This window comes from Fulmarus glacialis, unplaced genomic scaffold, assembly GCF_000690835.1.
Source record: "Fulmarus glacialis isolate BGI_N327 unplaced genomic scaffold, ASM69083v1 scaffold3452, whole genome shotgun sequence".
Taxonomy (NCBI): domain Eukaryota; kingdom Metazoa; phylum Chordata; class Aves; order Procellariiformes; family Procellariidae; genus Fulmarus; species Fulmarus glacialis.
Genome location: NW_009199589.1, coordinates 1 through 8,093, shown reverse-complemented (window position 1 = coordinate 8,093; position 8,093 = coordinate 1).

Below are 8,093 nucleotides of genomic sequence, written 5' to 3'. Positions count from 1 at the left end.
CTATCGTTAATTGTGGTCCACATCTACTGAACCTGCTTGGGTTCAGAGATTACCAGTGCTATCAGTACTCAGCTTTGCTTAAACTGTTTCTTTTTTGCTCTATTTCAGATGTTTGACGACTTCTAGCATGGGGCTTAGAGTGAGCCCAAGCATACTTTGCTGGCTAGGTTTGAACAAAGTAGGCTGTAACAAAAACATGTCAGACTGACTTACCTTTGTACCCAGACTGTGCCCAGCAAGGGATACAGCAGACACACGCTCTGAACTATTATGGGTTCAGGCCTCAGTTCCTGCCAGGATACACCTGACAGCCTCCGTTAGGGAGCAGAGCGGCTTTTTGTCTCTGTAGTGATCCCGGCTCATTCAGCTATTTGAGAAGCTTTTAAATCTCCTATAAAATTCCCCTTTGGTTGAGGACACCGAGGAGATGATAAAATCTAACTATTTTGTCCCCTTTATTCTGGTATAACAACAAAAAGAGGCTAGAATGTAAACGTGATTAGGCTTTTTTAGTAGCTTTTACTTGTTGGCTTACATGTGACTTCATAAATGCAAAACTGAGGTGAGAGGATTCTAGTCATCAACATTTTTCTAAAATGAAGTTTTATTTCTGATAAATTCAAACAGATTCAGAAGATACAGCATATCATTCACCAATCCTGCGAACTTTTACACTATTATTTTTGTCCCTTTTGCCTTCAGTGCACAAGCGTTCACTGCAGTGATAATCACCTCCCATAACCATAATCTCTCTCACGACAATGGCAAAGTTCCTGTAAATCTTCTTTGCAGTACTTTGCTACTTGCCATAAGTACTGTATTTCTCCTATGCAGTACTTCACCAGTTTCTCTTCTTTGCTTTTGACAGAGGTAGTTGTTTTTCTCCGAGCAGAAGCTCTACTTCAGAAGCTGTGGGTTCAGCTGAAGCTTGTCTCAGTAAGTTTTTGGAAATTTCTTCCTTGTCAGAGCTCTCTCTGCTTTGCTCTTTGACACAATAATCTTTAAAGTGTAATACTCTCTCACAGGAGTATTCCATGAATTTAAGCCCCAAATGATATGAGATTGGCATGTGGATCCTCTAAAGCTGAGTGAATAATAAGTGCCTTTTCTGCCTATTTGGAATCACGTCAACTGGCTTCATCTTCTCCGCTGTTTGACTTTGTAGATGTGATAACTGTGCCTCAAATTTTGTGTAAATAACTGCATAGATTGGTCTTTACAATAATAATTTTAAAAATCCAGTATCATGTAAATGAGTGATGTGGAAACAGCTATTGTGACATTCCGCTTCCATTTTGGTGGTCTTGGGGAAGCTGTTTACGGTGAAGTGGTAATTTTTCCAGACACTCTAACGAACTGTATGCACAAACCTCTCTGACTTGGGTTTTGCTGCATCAGATGGAACCAGGCACGTGCTACATAGCTTAGGGACTAAAAGGGGTTATAGGGGCAAGTGCAGCTGGAAGGAGCCTTTCTTGAGACAGCAGATGATTTTTACACCTCCTCTCAGTCAAGACTGCTCACTTGTTTGCTTTCATCTTCTAGCTAAATTAAGTTATAATAATTATAAGTTGCCTACTTAAATCCCTTTTGTTGTTCAATTAGTTGCTGTATTTTCCTCACACTTATTCTTAAAGCATAACTCTGCTTTCTTTAACAGCTGTCATGCTTCAGTGCAGAGTAACCTCTTTTGCTTAGTGAGGAGTGGGAGCATGATTGCTTTGTACATGCTTTTTATGATCACAATCACTTGCAAACTGCTTTAAGTTCTATGGGGATAAAAGACAGTACATAAATCTCTGATTATGATTATTATGACTATGCTAACAAGAGCTGGCTGAGGAACAAGAAATTCTGTCTTGCAACAGCCTTTAAGGTTTTGAAATTCCCCACTGGAATGAGATCAAACCTTTCACTGTCTGTGAAGCAGAGCTGTTGAAACATCCATTTTCAGATTCCCAAGGCCAGACTTTTTTGGGGGGGGATCATTGTGACTTGACTTGAGACCTCAGATACCTACCTTAACTAAATTCAAAATGTCATTAAACAACATTTTTTTTAATGAAAAATGTTTTGTCAAAAACGTTCTGATGGGCTGTAACATTCATTTCCAGAGTTTCCATTTGGAGGAGAAAATAGCATCATATATTCTCATACTCTGCTTGGACAAATGTGAACTTACTGTATCTCTTTACTTTTAGAGCTTTTGAAACAGATCTTAATGAGATGGGATTAGTAAACAATTGATAAGAGTGTGCATTTTGGGTGTGTACCTTAAAAGAGAGTTAGTACTGGGCCACTTTGAATGTTACTCTCCCTCGGCCTTGTGCACTGCTTCCTTTCTTCAGTCACTCACGTGACACTTGCTAATCTTCAGTAACCAGAGAAAACAGATCTTTAAAACACGTGGAAAGAACTATCAGATTATGCCAATATGCAAAATACGTTGTGTTGAAATGGAATTATTAGGTGTCCTCTGGGACAGTGGCGTGTAGATAACTATATGTCTTAAAAATAATTTTTCTCTCCACTCCCCCAAAAAGGGGATGCGAGAAAGCCATTGTGAAAGATGTCAAAGGTCTTTTAATAACTGGAGCTTTCAAACGTGTTAAGAAAGCAAAGTGGCTGCACAAGGTCTGCGAGACTCCTGCACATGGGATTCAAAGGAGCACAGGGTGAGCAGCTCAAGTAATGTGCATGCGAGGTGTTAAGAAGGAATGGAAATTTCTTAGTAAATAATTTTGCTGCTGTTACACAGGTTGAATCCATATTTTGTTCTGTGCATCCTTAAACTTTGCAGGAGGCACTGCCTCCAAATCTTAGTGTTTTAATTAGCCTATTTTTTTTCACAGATGGGCTAACTATCCACACCTCGAATGTGGCAGGGGAAATGAAATCTGGCTGTATGCTGTATGCTTGGAGCCCGTCCATATTTCTGAATGTAAAGTTCTCATCAGCTTCATGTAGGACTTGCCCACTAATTTTTTTTCTTCATACTCCTAAGCACCATTTTGAAAAATGGATGTGTTCCTTCTATCTGGTAGAGACTGGGTATATTGCAGGTGGTTAGTGCTGAAGAATCTGTTCACAGAAGTAAAAGAGAGACTTCTACCTGTGGCCAGGTGATGATTCTCTTGGTTCTGCTTATATATGATCTTTTTTTCCTCCTAATCTGCCATCTCTTCAAATTTCTTATGCGAAGAATCTATTGTATTGATGGATGAATCTCAAAAGATTAACTCCTGTGGTTTTGTTTAGTGGATCATCTAAAATTTTAGGTAATTGCCAGCTTATGAGAAGCAAAAACATTGAGTAGGGATTGTCTGAGTTCAGGCTCTCCTGTATTCTCTCTTGACCAGGAATATTTTGAGCATTGTTAATTTTTTCCACTAGCCCTTGTTGGAAACATGGAGGGTAGAGATAATGGAGGAAGTGAGGAGGGGCAATAAACTTTTTGGAGTATTGGTAATACAGTGATGTAATATTTGGGACGTCTCCATGTGGTCTGGTTGTTTGACGTTGAGCACTCCTATGTGTTTCAAAGCAGAAACTCCATATTTTCCCTGCAAGGCTGGTCTTTTGCCTTCTTGAAGCCCTCTTCTCTCCGGCCCCTGCTTAAGCTAAAAATTTCCAGGAGTAAGAGCACAAAGAAGGTGACTGGAGTGGAAGGGACAGGCTGAATGAACAGAAACAACCTTCTGAATTGTTTTTCTCCAGTCCTTGTTGTGTTTCTACTTTTCAACTGTTTCTTTCTTGCGCTGCTAGGACACCAAACCCCTGCATTGCACAGGAATTGCAATGCAGTAGGAAATAGGCTAGAGAGGCAATACTCTCACAGACACAAAATGAACAAGGAAGAAGGGATGAAGATTTTTCTTTGTAACAACTAGTTTAAACATTTTTTGCAAATAGGCTTATCTACTTCTCCTCCTCAGACAGCAGTGTTTTGTTTTAGCTTGATGGCTAAATCCCTTTAAGCCTCGCAGAAGTTTACTCCTGTATTTCAAAGAGTTCTGTGAATACAGGGTGAAGACGTAAATATGCAGAGTGAACTGTCACCCTAGCATTACTTACTCTTATATTGTGCATTTGCCTGTGATGATTTGAGTGTCTCTATCTCGGTTTGTTTCTGTAGTCTTGGTCTTGCTATTGTTTTCTTGGTCTTGCTCTTCTTGGTCTGCTGCTCTTGCTGTTGGCATTCCCCTCTTCCCTACGGTCATTATTTCAGGATTTCTTCACTTCCAGACCCTGTAAATCTTGCTCTTCTGCTTGACGTTGCTCTCAATCTGTGTAGCAGCTTGAACCCTCTTAAAGATTTGTTCTGAAAACATGTAGTTCCCATTTAAGGACTAAATTGAAGCCTTTCCTGAGAGACTTTGAGCAGGGCAGTATCATGGGTGTAGATCCTTTGAAGCCCAAGAGAAGGCTGTGCTCACATTGCTCTCAGGGCACTAATGTGGGTTTCCATCTCTCACCAGCTACCTAGCTTCATGAAACATAATGATTTAGTCATCTTGGGCTCTCTTCTGCTCTGTCAGGTGTAGATGTTGCTCACCAGATAGGCACGCACATGGACACCAAAGCCTTGGTCACTATGTCTCCACCATGCTTGGACCAAAACTCCTGGGGCAGTGGGTTAAGTCTCTCCAGCTACAGAGGACTTCAGCTGAGGTTGGGCCCCGCTATATCAGTGGGGCTGGGGGCAAATCCCAGCTCTGATTGCTCTTATGGATACCCTTGTTCAAGCTCGTCCATGTCCCTAGAAGACAAGGGGTTTCCCGTAACCAGCTTTTGCTCTTCATCCCGTCCGGGGGTGAAGCTCACCCATGGCAAGGTGACGCATCTGTGCGTGAAGGTGGTCAGACCTTCAGAAGGTGATCAGACTACAGAAATACAAACCGTAGTGTCGCTTGGTCCCCCCATGTCCTGCTGTTCCTTTACACCTCTCTCTTTGCTGCCCTCTCTCCAGTTTAGATCCAGGACCTGGCTCCACTCAAGTCCTCATGTGTTTTTTGTATCATTGGCTTATGGGGGAAACATTATGAAGGCATCAGACCCTTGTGGATTGTGCAGATGGCAAAATGTAATGGCTTTTTGTAAAGCACAAAGCAATTGCATGGTTAGGCCATAAATCCAATAAATAGTTAAAGGACTACAGAGATTGCCTCTGCTGCCGCTAAAAGCTCTGTTAACATGCCGCCACAGGAAGCGACAATGTGCCCGTGCAAAATGGATGGTATTTAAAGTAGCTACATTACATAGGAAGCTAATTCCAGAGCTGCTGCTTTAATGACTTCAACGTTCCTAAATTAACCCCTAAGCACTTTCCACACTTTCTTCATGTAAGTGCAGTGCGCAGAATAGATACATGTTGACGCTGCTTCGAGACCTCTTCCTAAATTTTACTAATTTTTTGTGTAATCCCTTTGCATTTAGTCCCCCTGAAATCAATGGCAATGCTTAAGCTACTTTGTGGGATCGTGAGCCAGAAAGTAGGTGGTTGTCTCGCGGCATCCTTGTAGCCTTTTCACCATGCAGCTGGCCTGACAATGCTTCTAGCTTGCACGCCTCATGGCACAGCCCACAACCAGATTTCTCACCTTTCCCACAGTCCATGCTTATATATGGTTTTTGCATCTTCTGGAAAGCCAACTTGTCTGTCCTTCACTGGCCTGATGAAGATGAGATAGCGGCAGATTCATAGGGAGGACGTGGGGCCATATCCAGGCTCAGTATGTCCAGACCAGCTGTAAACTGTGATCTGTGTTGTATCAGCATGGTCTTGGGCCAGTATGCAGAGGCATATGAATCTCAAACCTCTTCCTCACTGCTGGTGTTCCTAGATGCATAGCTGGAACCCACACTAGAAGTGTGGTAAAAATATAGCCAGTGGGACTAGAAACATGAGTGAATGCAACCCAGTTGGCTTGTAGGATTTGCAGATTGACTCCCCCTGGGTTAATCACTCATCAGCTAGAAATCAAGTGAACGCCGTTCCCTGAAATGCACTGTGAAAACAGTAACAAAAAAGAAAAATATATTAAACCAATCATTATAACAAGGAAAATAAACATGCAAATAAATCATCACAGATCGAAAAGCAGTCAGCTACAAGGACATGTTTTTGTTGGTTTTTTATAGTTCCCACTGAGCTAAGAGAAGAAATTAAAAAGAAAAAAATAAGTGATGTTGAAACCAAATTTCAGCTTTCAAAAGAATGTGATTAGAATATTTGTTTATCCACCCACCTCAAACACTCTTCTTCTCTTGGGGATACAAATATTGCAATCATAAGAACAATTTTAATTTATGTGGGAAATGCATCTTCATTTTGCCATACTTATAACTTGCTGAAAGGAGATGAGACCCATTACTAGCAAGTACCTTTATGGGAAGCTTCACTCGATAGATTTGGGGGAGAAAACACTTCAGTGTGATCTGTAGGAAATTAAATACACTTCTACTGCCAGTCTACTGCCAGCAGTGGTGTCATAGGCATGTGGTAAATTCTTATTGCTGTGTTCATATGTATGATTGAAACCTTTGGAGTCGCTTGTGCAAATGAAATGAGTGGGATTCTGTTGGTCTCTAACAGCTGTGATGAAGCGGTCTGTTTAGGGAAGGTATCGCTAGTAGTTCTATTAATTGTCTTAATTCTTCATATGCTTCCATTAAGGAACTCTAAGGTAAAACAAAACTTTTAAGTCAGATGAGCATTTGTTGGGAAAAGTCAAATGGAGCAAATAAACTCAGCTGACATGTCATCCTTCTGTTTTACTCAATATTCTGTAGAACTAGTTCTCTTTTTTACAACTTTTTTTCATTACAAAATGTGCATTCGTCAAAACCATTTTTAATGAAAAATGATCAAAACAATGGAATGACAGCTGGAATAAGTGAATGAAGGAATAGGGACAGGGTTTAGTGGGACTCGGCAGTGTTATGTTTACGGTTGGATGTGATCTTAAAGGTCTTTTCCAATCTAAATCGTTCTATGCTTCTATGAATACAAAGACTGAAATGAGGAACCAGAGTCAGTTTTTCTCGGGATTCTAGTTTAAGTTTTAGTTTGTGATGTTTTCTTTGGGTTGGCATGGGAATGAATATAATAAAAAATCTGTTTTAAAATGTCAAGATGGGAAAAAATATTCCTGGTCAGCAATAAATCACCACTGCACAAGTACTTCAGATCCTATGGGGAAGTTGCCTGAGCTCTTCTGAGAACACACTATACAAATTCAGGACTTTGCCTTTCTCTGTATTTATTTACCACAGTGTTAGCTATAGTCCTGTACTAAAAGATGTCTGCTGAGATAAACACAGGCTGCATTTCTGCTCCAGAGCTGTCCAAGTCTGGAGTGTTGACTCTGGCCCATTTTTTTGCAGTGAAGCTCCTCAGAAGACTTTGGTTTCTCAGGAAACACCCACCTTCCTCTCTAGTTCTGGGACCGGTGAGGACTGGTGATGGACTTGCTCTCCATGTCCTTTTCCATGTATGTAAGCACAGGGAGCGAGTGACTCTAGAGGGAAGAAGTGGACCGAGGAGCATCCCAGCACTCAGCAGCACCAGGCTCCCCGTGACGGCTGTAGCCTAGAGCCTGGTGGCATGTCACTTCAGGATGGCTGGCTCCATAGCTAAAAACTAAAGTCCTTAGACTTTTCACAGTTCTTTAAGTCTGCCATAACTCTAAGATATATTTTTCTGATTTATAGCCAGTGTACCATTTCTTTTAACTACTTGAAATGTATTGCTACATTTAGATTCTGAAGTACTTATCAATATTTACTTGGACTAACGTATACATATATTGAAAGAGTTTATCTGCAGCTCTGTTTCTTCTCTTCAGGCCTGGGCAATAATCATCAAAATGTTCCCATTTTCTTGGAGGAAAGGTTTTGATCAACCCTGGCACATGCACATATCTTACCAGAGGTTGGTCTCTCAGTTTGGCAAATACTTGTTCTCCAAAATCTACCCTACTTCTGGATAGCAAAAGCCAGTTGTTAAATTTCTCCAGTAGAAAGTCAGGTTCATGAAAAGCTGATGTTAGTTAATACGATCTGCTTGAATGAACACAGAAATACTCCCTTGT